The sequence below is a fragment of the Rattus norvegicus genome, chromosome 2, assembly GCF_021556685.1.
Source record: "Rattus norvegicus strain SHRSP/BbbUtx chromosome 2, alternate assembly SHRSP_T2T, whole genome shotgun sequence".
In the NCBI taxonomy this organism is placed as follows: domain Eukaryota; kingdom Metazoa; phylum Chordata; class Mammalia; order Rodentia; family Muridae; genus Rattus; species Rattus norvegicus.
The window spans coordinates 52,122,913-52,138,374 of NC_141535.1; positions in this window are offsets into that span (position 1 = coordinate 52,122,913).

Genomic DNA, 15,462 nt, shown 5'->3' on the forward strand with positions numbered 1-15,462 from the left:
TGAGGTCTAACCAACGTAATTCAGACCTTCCTCCTGGCTGCCTGTGGAAGACAGCCTCTTCCTGGCTTCCTGTGGATTAAGATGTAGAGCCCTAGGCTCTTCTAGTACTGTATCTGCCTAGACACTGCCATTATGAGAATGGACCAAGCCTATGAAACTGTAAGACAGTCCCCATGAAATGTTGTCCTTTCTAAGAATTACCTTGGTTATGCTTCTTCACAGCAATAAAATCCTAAAACACCTGTCTTAGCCAATCTTCTTCAGGAGGCTCATAAGGGAGAAAATTGTTTCTTTGACCTCACTGACTCAGAACAGCTCATAAAGCTACAGTCAGGTGTGGTCAGTCTAAACCCACAAGTCTCTCCCACATACTTTGGAGAAGGAACATTCCTCCTAATACCATGCTGCTCCTGGTAAATAGTCTTAGACCTGATCAAACATCTCACATACGAAGACAGAGTCACCAAGGCATGAGTCAGAGGCATGAAAGAGTCACCAAGAAAAATATGGATCATGGCACATTCAAAAAGAACCATAACATTGTTTACAATGTTTTTCTTAAAGACACTTGTCAGGGACTCTTACAGTCATTGCAAATTAATAGCAGAAAGGAGGCCTCCCAAAACAATAAGAATGGGAACCTCAGAGAAGCCTCTCCAGCAAGCCTTGGCTTAATTAGAAACAAGTGCCTTCCACAGGCAGCATCTCTGGGAAAATAGGCCAGAACCATCATCACTATTTCTCTTCTGTTCTCTAAGTTTTGTCAAATTTTAAACTATTTAAACCAACAGTTTAGGATATTTTTCACATGAATTAATGAACTCTATAGTGTCTTAAATCTTGGCAAACTTACAGCTGCCTTGGCCCATTGATTACAGGGACACCTTGAAACTCCACAGGTTCAGTCAGAGAAGTACTCGGAGCTTCCCTTAGTTCTGTCTAGGCACCTGTTTTTAGAGTGTTGATCCTTCATGAAAAAGTCCAGCTATCCTAGCATAGCCGGACTGTGGGAAGTTTTGGCCTCATGAAGATGTGATTCTTATGATCTGTGGCCAAAAGCCAGCACCAGCTGCTGTACATGTGAGTGAGGAAAGCTCAGATGACTCTAGGATCTATATGTAAAGTTACTTCCAATATTTTATTCTTCCCAGCTGGGGACCCAGATGCTGTACAACACAAACACTTCTCTCAGTAGGCCTTGGTAGGCCCCAATCAGATTTAGTATTCATACTGTTCCAATAGTTAGAGTAAATACAAGGATTTCCTAAAGAAGACAACGCCCACTTAAATGGCTTATTACTTTCCACCAAGTCCAATGCCTCCTCTATTACTGATGGCTATCATTTTCAAACAACCAAGTTTTAATATTATTATTTCTAGTAAGATTTATTACTAATTTATAATCCTATATCACCAGATTATTTATTATTAAAATTCCCCTTTTTTCATCTGTATAAGTGACGTATAACAAATAACTGGTATAGGAGAACAGCCAGTATATAAAAATTGTAGTTCTCCAAGCCCAGCTCTGAGTTCGATCCCTAAGGAATGCTTAGTGACTATAAATATAGGACAAAGAGGACAGCTACAATAAATGACCTCCATTTCTTGTCACTTGTTTCAATGCATCCACATTCAGTCCCTTTTCCCAGAGGAAACAATTCCTTTGCTAAAAATATAACCTCGTCTCCACAAGATCTATGTGACTCTACATAATGTTTGGCAGGACTAAAAATGTCCCATAGCATTAGTCACAAATCCATTTGTCGAGGCTGTTGAGGGAAGACAGACAATGTGAACTCTGATAAGCTTACTGCACTCTCTTTTACTGACCATGGTTAAAAACAGTGTGTATCAACTCAGAACAAGAGTGTGCTGCTCTTATACAAAAGCAAGGTGTCTAAAGTTATGTTTATGTCTTTACTAACTACCTATTCTTTTAGATGACAAGGTTGATGTTATTCATTTTCAACTAGAGTTAATACGGAGTTCATGACTTTTTGAAAACTCATACTGTCTAGACAGGAGAGACTGATAGAACAGCTGTGACTCTCTTTGGGAAAGAAAAGCTATAGGTCAAAATGAAGTAGCAAATTGCTATGCAAAGAGAAGAGAGTGAAGGATAGCCAAACAGGTGGCAAGCAATAAGAGAAAACAGAGAAGGAAAGGAAGTCTAGCTTCACAAGGAGAAAGCGAGTCTCTACTGGGTCAGCGATGTGCCTCCACAGCGATGTGAAAGAAAAAACGGAGTGTCTGGGAGATGATTCATGACATTCAGTCGGAAGAAATGTTTTGAAATGTGTGTCATTTCATTCTCAGCAAAAGTGGATTTATCTTGTTATGTTTAAATATATATAATATATTAAATTTGTGATTTAATTTATATATTAATTTAAATATATATTAAATTTGTGATTTAATATATATTATATATTTGTGATTTTTAAGCCATTAGTTTTGGGGGAAATCATTGTTTAACAAAACTGCTTTCGTATTGCTCAAGTTTACATATAAATGTAGAATAAGAATGTGTTTTATATTTAGATGTGAATTTGATTTGTGTTAAATAAAACATAATCCAAATTGTTTCAAAATTAAACTGTGAAAATAATCAAAATATTTCTTCCATATAGTTAAGTTAAAACTTTATTATAGCTCTCCATTTTCCAGGGGGAAGTAAGGTTCTCAGTTTTTATGAATCCCTTAGAATTCCTGGAAATTTGTCAAATAGCAAGTTAATTTTATAAGGATAATCTAACACATAAATGAAAACTTCATGAAGTGGTAATTAAAAATCAAACTGTGATTGCCTCCAGTAACTTGTTAAAAAGTCATAAGCTCATCATTTTCAATTTCACCTTTTGGTATTGGATCCAGGTTGATTTTGTCAACAAATGTATCAAGTGCTGATGAAATAGTGCATGGAAATGAACAGATGTTAGTGATGTTATCTGATTCCAGTCAGCATAGCTAAGATCAAAAACAAGTGCTTGTGTGAACAAATGCTTGGTCAAAGAGCATGGGAAGACTTGACTTCTTAGTGGTTGAAGTGAAAACCCATGCAGGCATTAAGGAAATCTGTATGGAGGTTTCTCAGAAAAGTAAAAATAGATCTACCACATGATCCATGTAGACTACTTATGGTCATACACCGAGAGTCTGTATCTTACTGAAGAGCTACTTTCTCATCCAGGTTCACTGCTTCTCTATCCACAAAGTCGAGGAAGTGGAAGCAGCCTGGACTCCCATCAACTAGTGAATGGATAATGAAATTGAGTATATTTACACAAGGAATGTTATTCATATGTTTGGAAAAATTAAATTATAAATTTCTCAACCAATTGCATAGAGCTGGAAACAATCATGAGTGACATAGCCAAGATTTACACGAACACATTTTCCTCTCACTTGTGGAAATTTGCTTTGAATCTTAGGATATGTGTGCTTCGTCTGAAATCCCACAAAGATCAGAAAATCAGTATGAGGCTATGGGGAGTGTGGGCTTCAGGGACAAGAGATAGAACACCTTAAAGGGCAAAAGGAAAAAAATGCAAAAGGAAGGATTAAATGTGATGGGAGGGGGCTTGCAGAATATGGAGGGAAGATGGAGATCAATCGAGACCTTCTGAAAAAGTGTTATGGGTAACTGCTGTAGAAGCTTTCTAAAATAGAAAATAATGCATATATTAAAAAGGAGTTTAAATGGAGCAACAATAATCTTACTACAGACTACCAAATAAAATGACCAGTGCCAGGAATGGGTTAATTCTATTGGAGCTGTTGGCCAACAATGTCCTGTAAACTCCAACTATTACAGCCTACTGCCACTGATCTTGGTTATCCTCCAGAATGCCATGTTAGGCTCTTTTTTCCTGAGGACACCTCATACTTGAGTCATAAGACATTGAAAACTCGAGATGTAACTTACCTGGAAACTCCCTTCCTATTGGCCAGCTCTCATAGTGTTGGAAGGTGGTATGCGGGAGGACACCAGAGCAGAAAAGCAATTATCAGTATTACTCATCTCTGAACCCTGCAAACAAAAGGTAGTGACTGACCTGCTAAGCTATGGCTTCTGGGGCAACAGTGACTGAATATCATGGGGAGTAACTAGCCACTTTCCAAATGGATTGAGGTCCACTCTACATGATGGCCAGATCCCTGGCACCCTTAACAGGGCCAATAACCTAGAGCTAGACAGGACATATGTCCTATGTTGGAATATATTATGACTCCATTAAAAGTATTACTATTAAGGTGACTCCTAAAGATACCTTCTAGTACTGAGGTAAAGGCATCTGTCCAGATTCATCAGAGAACTGCCTTTGCAGAGTGGATGATGATTGACACAGCCTCAACATTGATCAGGGTTTAGAGACTGCATGATGGATGAGTGCTCAGCCCTAATTGGGACATCTCAATCACAGCCCTTCCTTCCAGTGCTCAGGGAACGTGGTAGAAGACAGGACAATTACAAGAGCCAGATTGCCAATTGACTACAGTGAAATAATTTTCAGGACAGAATAAGGCAGATGCACATATGAACTCACAGCTGTTAGAACAGCATGCACACCACCTGTGTTAAGGGCAAACCAGAGAATTTTCCAGCATGGAGGATGAAAGGCAGTCATGAATCACTATGTCCAGCTGAGTAGCTACTGGAAATTGACAGCGGCCATAAGAGAGGAGCTTAGTTTCCTTAAAGGGTATGTGCCTTGGTGGGTAAAGCATGATCCAGGGAATGACCACACATCTAACACTATATAGACAGAACCAATTAGACTCAATGTGATAAAAAAAAATTAAGGATACAAAGTTGGGTCGGTATGGAACTGGTTATATCTGAGGGGAGTTGGAGGAGGAGGAGTGAATATGATAAAAATTACAATTTATGGACTTTTCAAAATATTAACAAAAATATTTTTAAAATACCAAGCTAAGACTAATGTTTGAAAGCAAAGATAAAACAGATCTAAATAAATCTCAACAAAGATTAAATAGTGTCTGATCATCAGTCCAGTTCCAATCAAGAAAGCAGCAACCATGAGAGGTGACACATCTTCCTCCTTAAATGGTTCAGAGGTTATTACACTACTGAGTGTTGGATGAATGCTAGATTTCATTTTACTCCGCACGCTTCGTCTGTAACATCAAGGGGGTGTGGTTATACTGGTGAAAGTGGGCAACAGGAGCTCACATGTGAGGAAATCCAGTGAAAGAGGAAGATGAATCCACATGGCTCCTTAGCCCTTAAGAACGCTGCTATTAGGAGTTCAAAACAGAATCTTTAAACAATGTCAGTAGCACATTACCCCAAAATGTGAGGCTTAAAATGATTCATCTAGAGGAATTTTAAAGATTTTCTTATCAATTCTCTGAACTTATAAGATAAACTAAGTTTAAAGAAACTAACACATTGATTTAAAGCTATCATTTAAGTCGTTAATAACAGAAGAGAGAATTCTATCTCAAGTTTCAGATTCAACTGATGCACAGATTCTAAAACAAAATTAAGTTCATCTAATTTTCCTAATACTATTCTTTAAGTGACATTTAAAAGTCTGGGTTCCAAAGGTCAAAAGAAATTATACTTTACCACAAGATAATTGTATAGATATTTTTATCTTTTAGAGCTTTCAAAATACAAGGATCCTTTCTTTTTCCAGTTATGAATCACACACAGGTGGTAAGATATGGAAATCTTACAAATATGTTTAAAGTCAGGATTTAATTATCTGAGAGCTCATGAACCACCCTCACATTAAATACATTCACACCCACACCAACTAATCTTATATAATTGTCATGCTTGGATTTCATTACAATGGAAGATCATTTTAATTCTTTTACCTCATGTAAATGACTGAACTTATTACAGTATTCCCATGCTTATGGGATACTTTGGATTTATAAAATGGTAATAGTATTAATATTCAATCTTCTAGGAAATATCTCCATTTACTGTTTGTACAAAAAATTGATAACTATGGAAAGTGTTTATGGGAGGTAAAAATAAAAGCTGCATCTGGGTATGATTTCAAATCTCTAAAACATCAACACAATGGATTCATGGAAATCTTGATAGCAAGATATTCTCTTCCCCACTTGTCTTTCCTTCAAATGTTGTGTATCAATCATAGTTTCATGACGAGGCCTGTGATCCAAAGCTTGATAAAGAAAATAAAAACCAAACGTACATGAAAAGCTGATTTTGAAAAATGAATCATCCACTTTCATTTTCTCCTTAAGAGGTTAAAATTCATTAACATTAGAGACATGCAAGTATACACGCTATTAGGTATTACAAAGAACACTGCTGTAAAAGTGTTCCTAAATTTATGTCTCCTTCAGAGCCTACGATAAATGACTAGGTGTCCTCAGCCAGTTCTACACGAATAGGAATGTGAGTGTTGGCTCCTTTAATGTCAATGTAATACCTGGCACTAAGAGATGGGCTTGCCATATGTTTCCCTTCCCTCCCACCTTCCTGTGCACGTATTTGAATGATGTGTAAAGTTTCTGGATCTCATTCAACCTGAGTCCAGCTGGAGCTCTTCAAACTGTTTGCAACTGATAAGAACATCATGTGTATCATCATTCTTTTATAAGACATGATAATGATGCAGTTTCTGGAAGACTTTGCACAGCAAGGTTGTCTGTGGCTTGGCTTTTCAAACTCCAGGCCCTGTTGTCCTCTGCTAGTTTAAACTGATCTTTCAAATATGGTTAATTCTAACAGAATCTTGCAAACATCAACAATATTATTTTTCTTTTTTTTATAATTTAATTAATTTTTATCGAGTGTTATTCCCTTTCCCGGTATCCGGGCAAACATCCCCTTCCCCCCTCCCCTTCCTTATGGGTGTTCCCCTCCCAACCCTCCCACCGTTGCTGCCCTCCCCCCAACAGTCTAGTTCACTGGGGGTTCAGTCTTAGCAGGACCCAGGGCTTCCCCTTCCACTGGTGCTCTTACTAGGATATTCATTGCTACCTATGAGGTCAGAGTCCAGGGTCAGTCCATGTATAGTCCTTAGGTAGTGGCTTAGTCCCTGGAAGCTCTGGTTGCTTGGCATTGTTGTACATATGGGGTCTCGAGCCCCTTCAAGCTCTTCCAGTTCTTTCTCTGATTCCTTCAACGGGGGTCCTATTCTCAGTTCAGTGGTTTGCTGCTAGCATTCGCCTCTGTATTTGCTGTATTCTGGCTGTGTCTCTCAGGAGCGATCTACATCCGGCTCCTGTCGGTCTGCACTTCTTTGCTTCATCCATCTTGTCTAATTGGGTGGCTGTATATGTATGGGCCACATGTGGGGCAGGCTCTGAATGGGTGTTCCTTCAGTCTCTGTTTTAATCTTTGCCTCTCTCTTCCCTGCCAAGGGTATTCTTGTTCCCCTTTTAAAGAAGGAGTGAAGCATTCACATTTTGATCATCCGTCTTGAGTTTCATTTGTTCTAGGCATCTAGGGTAATTCAAGCAAATATGGTTAATTCTAACAGAATCTTGCAAACATCAACAATATTATTTTTCAATGATAATCAATCTGATTAGAAGTCCTGATACCAGGTGCATCACTCCAACTTATGCTCTGCAGGAAGATGCACATAAGAGTGATGTTGAGACCTTTACAATGCACAGCAAGAAACATCCTAGCTGGGTGTTCCTGTAATGAGGAGACTGGGTATACATTTCCCCTGTGAACTGAGGATATCTGCTCTTGGGCCAGGGCTAGATCTTATACATATTACTGCATCCTTGGCAGTCAGGAACCTAAAGATTACAAAGAAGACATATATGTAGTAGCTACTATAACAACAGTCAAGGTAGCCTAATTTTTGGTCATGACACATAAAAAAAGGTGAAGAGGATAATGTACAAAAGCTAATTTGGGTACATTTGCAAACATCATTTCCCCTTTCTTAAGACAACTGGAAGCGGCCCACATGTTTCATTAAGGAAACTACATTTTCATGAATAAATAAATATGGCATGAAAGTCCTTTGCAAAACAAAATAATCCATGCAACTCTATGTGCTATACCAAGTCATTCATACAAATCTAACCACAGGCATACTATGAATCAACATTTGAAAATACTGAGTGGTAAAGCAGACAGAGTGGCAGTGATTTGGTATGTAAGGGTAGGCAGAAGGAATGAAAATCTTGATACACTTAAATCCATGATTTCTTCCCATTAGAAACATTCTCCAAATGGATAAGATCCTATATTCACTTAATGAATCCTCATTTTGCCTCTGTCCACACTATTGCCACTGCTTCTAGGCCTAAGTAACAGCAGAGTGTAAATATATATGAAAGAAAATCAGTTCTAGAGGTTTTTTTCCCTTATTCTCTAGTCATGCTCTCTTGAGTTTATTTGGGGAGAAAACTCACACCCTAAATCAATGTCTCCCTCTCCCTCTCCCTCTCCCTCTCCCTCTCCCTCTCCCTCTCCCTCTCCCTCTCCCTCTCCCTCTCCCTCTCCCTCTCCCTCTCCCTCTCCCTCTCCCTCTCCCTCTCCCCCTCCCTCCCTCCCTCCCTCTCTCTCTCTCTCTCTCTCTCTCTCTCTCTCGGCCAAACCACTATGTAATCCCTTCTCCTTGGTTTGGAATTGGACAGTAACTTGTCTTTTGTCCAGTAGTCTTGTTAGCAGACTCTGTACAGATTCTCTTGCAAGATGACAGGCTGTGGATTGAGGTTTGCATTTTCTGCTTCCTCAGGAGGACTGCCCTGAGGAGGACATCATGTACTCGGGTGACGTCTGGTGAAATTTTAATTGGTCAGATAAGGCTAGAGCCTATGATTGCACAGTGGAAGGAAAAGGCAAAGCTGGAAGTTTTAGAGAAGGGAGAGAAGGAGAAGAAGGAGGAGAAGGAGGAGGAGGAGAAGGAGGAGGAAAAGGAGGAGGTGGAGAAGGAGGAGGTGGAGGAGGAGGAGGAAGAGGAGGAGAAGAAGAGGAGGAGGAGGAAGAGGAGGAGGAGGAGGAAGAGGAAGAGGAGGAGGAGAAGGAAGAGAAGGAGAAGAAGAGGAGGAGGAGGAGGAGGAAGAATGACTGAGGATGGAGGGAAGACATGGAGGAAGAAGAGGTTGAAGATGGAGCATGGCCTGGGGTAGCTAGGGATTTCATAGCTGAGCAGTAGAGTAGTGAAGTGGAATATTTGTCTAATCTAAGCGTTGCAGCTCGTAATTACATTTCGAGTTGTGTGTTCTTTGCACAGGCATTTTGGGGTTGGAGATTTACCATTATAAATCTGGCTGGTGGGGTTGGGGATTTAGCTCAGTGGTAGAGCGCTTACCTAGGAAGCGCAAGGCCCTGGGTTTGGTCCCCAGCTCCGAAAAAAAGAACCAAAAAAAAAAAAAAAAATAAGTAAATCTGGCTGGTGTAATATGTCTCTAGTGTTTCCATTTCACAGGACTAAAGGGAGCTGAGTGAGCAGGGCTGGAGATCTGCAGGCAATGGGTGGATGGCCTGAGAAACGCTCCAGGCACTTCAGGTTAAACTGGTTTGGTTAGTTTAGCAAACTAGCCTCAGGATCCATAGAGCTAGCCAGGGGGCAGAAGGGTGGGTGAAACCTCCAACCAGTGCATAGGCAGGTTGAGTGTGGGTTCTTTTAAAACTTGATGTAGATTGTCTTAAAAGAGCCTCATAGAGGGAAGAGCTGACAACCAACAGCATGTAAGCTACGGAAGCCCTCAACTCAGCATCCAGCTAGCAAAATCACAAATTCAAAACACATCTTTCACTTGAAGTTCTGCGAGTTGATGACTATTGAAATACATATTGTTAGAGAACAGATTCTGAAGTCCTGAAATTGACAGAAAAGGTCGAGTTTTGTTATCGACAATTCAAGTTCCAAACAGCAAATTAGACTGCGGCCATCAGAAAGTCGATGTTTTAGGAGCAATATATTTTGCAGAACTTAATAAGGTAGGTCCAATAATGTTAGCAGAGTTCAAAAGGAGGGAGGCAGGGTGGACACAGTGTCAAACCAGAGTGACGTCTGGCCAACCGCAAGCAGGGAATGCCCAGCTCCTGAATAGTAATGTTGACATTCAAGAACATAAATGTGAAGATGTCAGATCTTTCAGTTTTTCAAGGAAAGCTGTGAATTTGAATATTTTATAATTTCTCTATAATTCCTTTATAATTCCTTACTATGCAATAATTAAAACAATCCATTAAATAACAATAAGTGGCATCACCAAACATCAGTTGCTGACCTAAATTATCCTTGTTTGACGCACATTCAAGCTGTAAATTTTGCCCACATTTTCTATTAGTATGATTAATAAACCTTGAAATATTTCAGATCCTAAAATTTATATTGTTGGCTTGGAAATAAAAGACAAGTTTTATATGACTAAACCTCCAAAGATGTATTTCACAGGGGCTAAACCCAGTGGGAACTGACCTAAACTTAATTCAAACCTGGAATCCAAATAACTAAAATGTACAACTAGCTCAGTTAAAGCAGACTGCCTATAGAGATATATACTGATACACAGAACTCAATCACCAATTTATCTCAAACTAAAGGATAATATTTTCTTTCACTTAATGGAATTTTTCATATCACTAAGGACTTGGCCAAATTTTCATTTACATTTTCCTAACATACAAAAGTTAGTGTACACATACAGGATCCCTTTTTATGTTAATCGAATTAGGATTTGCATGCATTTGATTCATTACTAGAAAGTATTATTGGCATTTTTAACCCAGACGCTGTTCTTTAGGGAATTATAAAATATAAATAACTGACCACAGACATCCACATGACCTTCAGTGGTAACATGGGCCACAGACATCACACAGACCCCAGCTACAGCAGGACCACAGACACAGGCGTGACCTTCAATGGCAGCATAGGCCTGGGCATCATCACGGCTGCAGGAGGCAGGATTGGCTACTCAGATCAGCAGGGTCCCATTGGCCATGGATACTAACTTGGCAGTGCAGACCAGGGACATCTTTATGGCCTTTGGTGGCAACATGGGCCATAGATATCAACATAGACCCTGGATGCAATAGGCTCTCAGAACCAGACATTCACCTTGCTGGCAGCCTGGGAACTAACATCACCATGGCCTTAGATAGCAGCACAGGGCCACACCTCAGGTCAGTATGCCTCCTGGTGACAGTATGGCCCAGAGACATCAACATCTGTGGTCTGCACTGCCACCTGAAGCCATGTCTAGGTCAATGATCCTACTGCAGCTAAGGTCTGTGTTGATGTCCCTGACTGTTACTATGGTAGGCCATGGGGATGTCTATGGTCTATGTGACAGCCTGAGGTCATGTTGCTGTCCTTGCATCATGATGCAGCTGAGGATCATGTTGACATGAGTGGCCTTCTCTGCCACAGAGTCTATGTTGATGTCTGTGGTCTACCTACCACCAATGGCCTTGTCTGGGGCTTTTTGGTCTTATTGCAACCAGAGTCTGTTTTCATTTTCTATGCTGTTGACAGAAAACTATGTGGTCTGTGTTCATTTTCTATGCTGTTGACAGAAACCATGGAGGCCCATGCTCCTGCTGTGAAGAGCAAGAAGGCTACCTCTGCTCTGATGTCCATGACTGCAAGACCCATAGTTAAGAGTGAGGAATGTGGAAGGCTACTGTGACACACCCCCTCCCCTCCCCTATCCACACCCCCACATACATAAAAATAAAAGCCTAGATGGGAAACCACCTAAGAGAACTCTTATAAAGTGTGATGGGGATGCTAAAGTGTTTCGCCACAAATGATGGCTTTTGGTGGAGGTGTGGGAAGGGAAGAACTCAGTTCTATTTAGTGGGCAGGCCACTGAGAATTTGACCATGTTCCAGTGAATATACAGATAACATACTTTGGAACTGTTTTTTGTTGTTGTAGTTGTTGTTGGTGGTGGTTTGTTTTGTTTTTTATTCTTATTTTTACTTTTTGGGGAGGGGGCAAGGAGGGTTGGAAATGGAAGGGCCTGGAAGTCAATGTGATAGGGGTGCAAAATGTGAAATTCCTAGAAAATCAATACAAATATTATGTTGAAGGGTAAATAAATAAATAAGTGGATGTGTGTATGTATGGATGTATGTATGGATGGATGGATGGGGCTGGAGAGATAGGTCATCAGCTAAGAGCACTTGATGTTCTTCCAGGGAACTTGAGTTTGATTCTAGTTTCCAAGTCAGGTGGCTTACCACCACCTGTAACTCCAGATCCAGGGATCCAACACCATATATGTCCTGTGGGCACGCATGGTCACACACATGGCAAACAGATACACTTGTACATAAATACAAATTTTATGGATGGGAAGGGGAAGGAAGGAGGAAAAAGAAGGAATTTTCATCTCAGAGGTAAAAGTAATAAAAACTAATAAATCACTGGGGCTGGCCTGATAGCTCAGCTGGAAAAGGCATTTGCTGCCAAACCTCCTACCTGAATTCTAGTCTCAAGACCCACGTGGTAGAAGGAAAGAACTGAGTTCAAATTGTCCTCTCACCTCAGTGTGAGCTTTATTGGCATGAACACACAGGTGCCCACACACAAAATAAAAAACCCAAACTCAACATACACAGTAAAGGTTCAACTTTTGTACCAATTAATATGAATTTCCCAAACCAATGGCGACTGTTAAATGCTACTTACAAATATTTTACAAAGTGAAATGAAGACTCATGCAGGACAATAAATACATGAGAAACAAAAACCAGAGAACTCAGAATTTCTCACAGGGGTGAGAAACAAATGAAATAAAGAACTGGAGAGGAATTCATGCTAAAACTATCTTATAGTGATTTAATTTTAAATAATTACTTAAAATATGTACGTTATGATGTCAGGCTTATAGTAAAATAAACTATATCTAATGCAGAACTGAGACCAGTCAGCAGCTACTGCCAAGTTGCATAGTCTTATGATTTATTTATGATTTCTATGCTGTGAAGAGACACCGTGATCACTGCCTCTCTTTTAGGGACAACATTTAATTGGGGCTGGCTTGCAGGTTCAGAGGTTCAGCCCATTAATTTCACAGCGGGAAGCATGGCAGTGCAGACAGACATGGTGTTGGAGAAGGAGTGGAGAGTTCTAGATCTAGATTTGCAGAAGTGAACTGAGGTACACAGACCTCAAAGCCCACTGCCTAGTGACATATTTCCTCCAAAAAAGCTACAGCCATTCCAGCAAAGCTACACCTAATGCCATTCCCTATGGACCTATGAGGGCCAATTTATTCAAACCACCACCTCTATGTTTGCTTATTACCTACTGTTAGTAACCATTTCTAAACACTTGAAATGCTATTACATATTAGTTCTCCAGGCTTTGTGTAGATCTCATTCTCTCAATTTTATCTTACTGCTGCTGTTTTAGAAAGTTTTACCAAACTCTGGACAACAAAGATGCCCTTTCAGGTAGGGGAGTGTGTGTGTGTGTGTGTGTGTGTGTGTGTGTGTGTGTGTGTGTGTGTGTGTGCATACAAGCACACACACATGCATGTGTAATGCTAGACAGTCTCTGTGGCAATTTTTCCAATTTATCTTCTTTTTCTCTAGTTCACTTTATTACCCTTGCCTCTACCCAAAGATACAAACTTGTCATTACTCTAATAGTAAAGGTGCCTAATAATTCTGTCAATTAACATTATTTTAGGATTATTCAACATTTGCTAGAATTTAGTCAAAACTCACAAGGTATAATTAGTAGTCCTTAGTCCATCCAGGCTGTAACAACATACCGTAAAACAGGTGCTTCTAAAGGAAATGTATTTTCTTGGTGCCCAGCAGATGCAGTGTTGATGGGATATGTGGCACTAGCAATGACATCTTGCTGTCCTCCCACAGTGGAACTGGTGAAAGAATTCTCTGTATAGCACACACTGATTTCATTTGTCAACACATAGCCTACTTGCAAGCCTGAAGGTTGGAATTTAAGTTGGGGGTGGGGGTGGGAATAAACACTCAGGCCATAGTCATGGTCTGTCAAAGTGCCTCTTTAAAAAATTTTTTTTTCAATTTTAGTATTTGTTTCCAGAAACCAACTACTTAGAATAGGCCAAAACAAATGTTTGATGACTGTTTTGTGAATTTTCCTAAGTAGCAAATGTCATTTTAAAATGCTTTGCAAACATAATGAAGTTGTTCGGAGGTAAAACTGACATGTTGATGGCTCCTTACTGACATTCACCCAACATGGTTTCAGGGGTTCACATAGCTGATAGCCTTGAGATGCTAATACTCTTACCTTCAAACTACAGGAATGCATCTCTACACCTGGCAAGGTAGTTTCTTATTAACATAATTATTTTCCTGACCTCAAAAATATTTTTCCTCAAAAAGAATAGGAAAATTTTGGGGAAAATTATCCACAAGCTTACTCACTCAGACCAGCATAATTATATGTGAAGATAAAATTGAAGGCGAGCTCTAATTTTGAATGTGTTTATATCTAAGTCCCTGCCATCTGATGCCACCTAGGGGTACTAGATAAAGAAAAAGAGAGACCAGAATAAAACTTGGAGGTATGTCAAAATTTGAAGAAAGGTAAAACAGCTGGGGGGAATTTGAAAGAATTGTCAATGAAAAAGGAGGAAAGCCTGGAATGTGTTTTAGTCAAGGCAATCAGGGCTTATTTATGAAGTAATCCACAAAGCCACAAAAAGGGTGTGACATGCTCAATAAAACATGACACAAAACTGGTCCACAGGGAAGCTTATTTCTACCTATAGTCAGAGAAATCCAAGTTAGGCTGGACTTAGGGTACCTCCTAAGAATGAACTGCAAAAACGATCCAATTAGTAAATTAGCTTTTTACAAAAGAAATGGACATCAACACCAGCCATTTTTGAGCGATATAACCAGAAAGAAGAAAAAAAAACTACTCACAAATTTACAAAACATCAAGTATGAAATGTGCGAAGAGCCACATAAAGACCTAAAATTTGCTGATGTAAAAGATGTGTGGAGAGAGCACTCAGTGATTAAGAAGAGCTCTGGTCTTCCAGGGACTAAGCCACTACCCAAAGACTATACATGGACTGACCCTGGACTCTGACCTCATAGGTAGCAATGAATAGCCTAGTAAGAGCACCAGTGGAAGGGGAAGCCCTTGGTCCTGCTAAGACTGAATCCCCAGTGAACGTGATTGTTGGGGGGAGGGTGGTAATGGGGGGAGAATGTGGAGGGGAAGGCCACATAGAAGGGAGGGGGAGGAGTTAGGGGGATGTTGGCCCGGAAACCGGGAAGGGGAATAACAATCGAAATGTAAATAAGAAATACTCAAGTTAATAAAGATTAAAAAAAAAAAAAAAAAAAAAAAAAGGAGAGCTCTGGTTGCTCTTCCGGAAAACCTACTTTGATTCCCAGAACCCAACTTGTAGCTCTATCAGTAACTCCAGGGTTCTGATGCCCTCTCCTGGCTTCTTCAGGCACTGCGCCCACCAGGCACACAGACAAACATTCAGGAAAACAAATACTCGCAAACA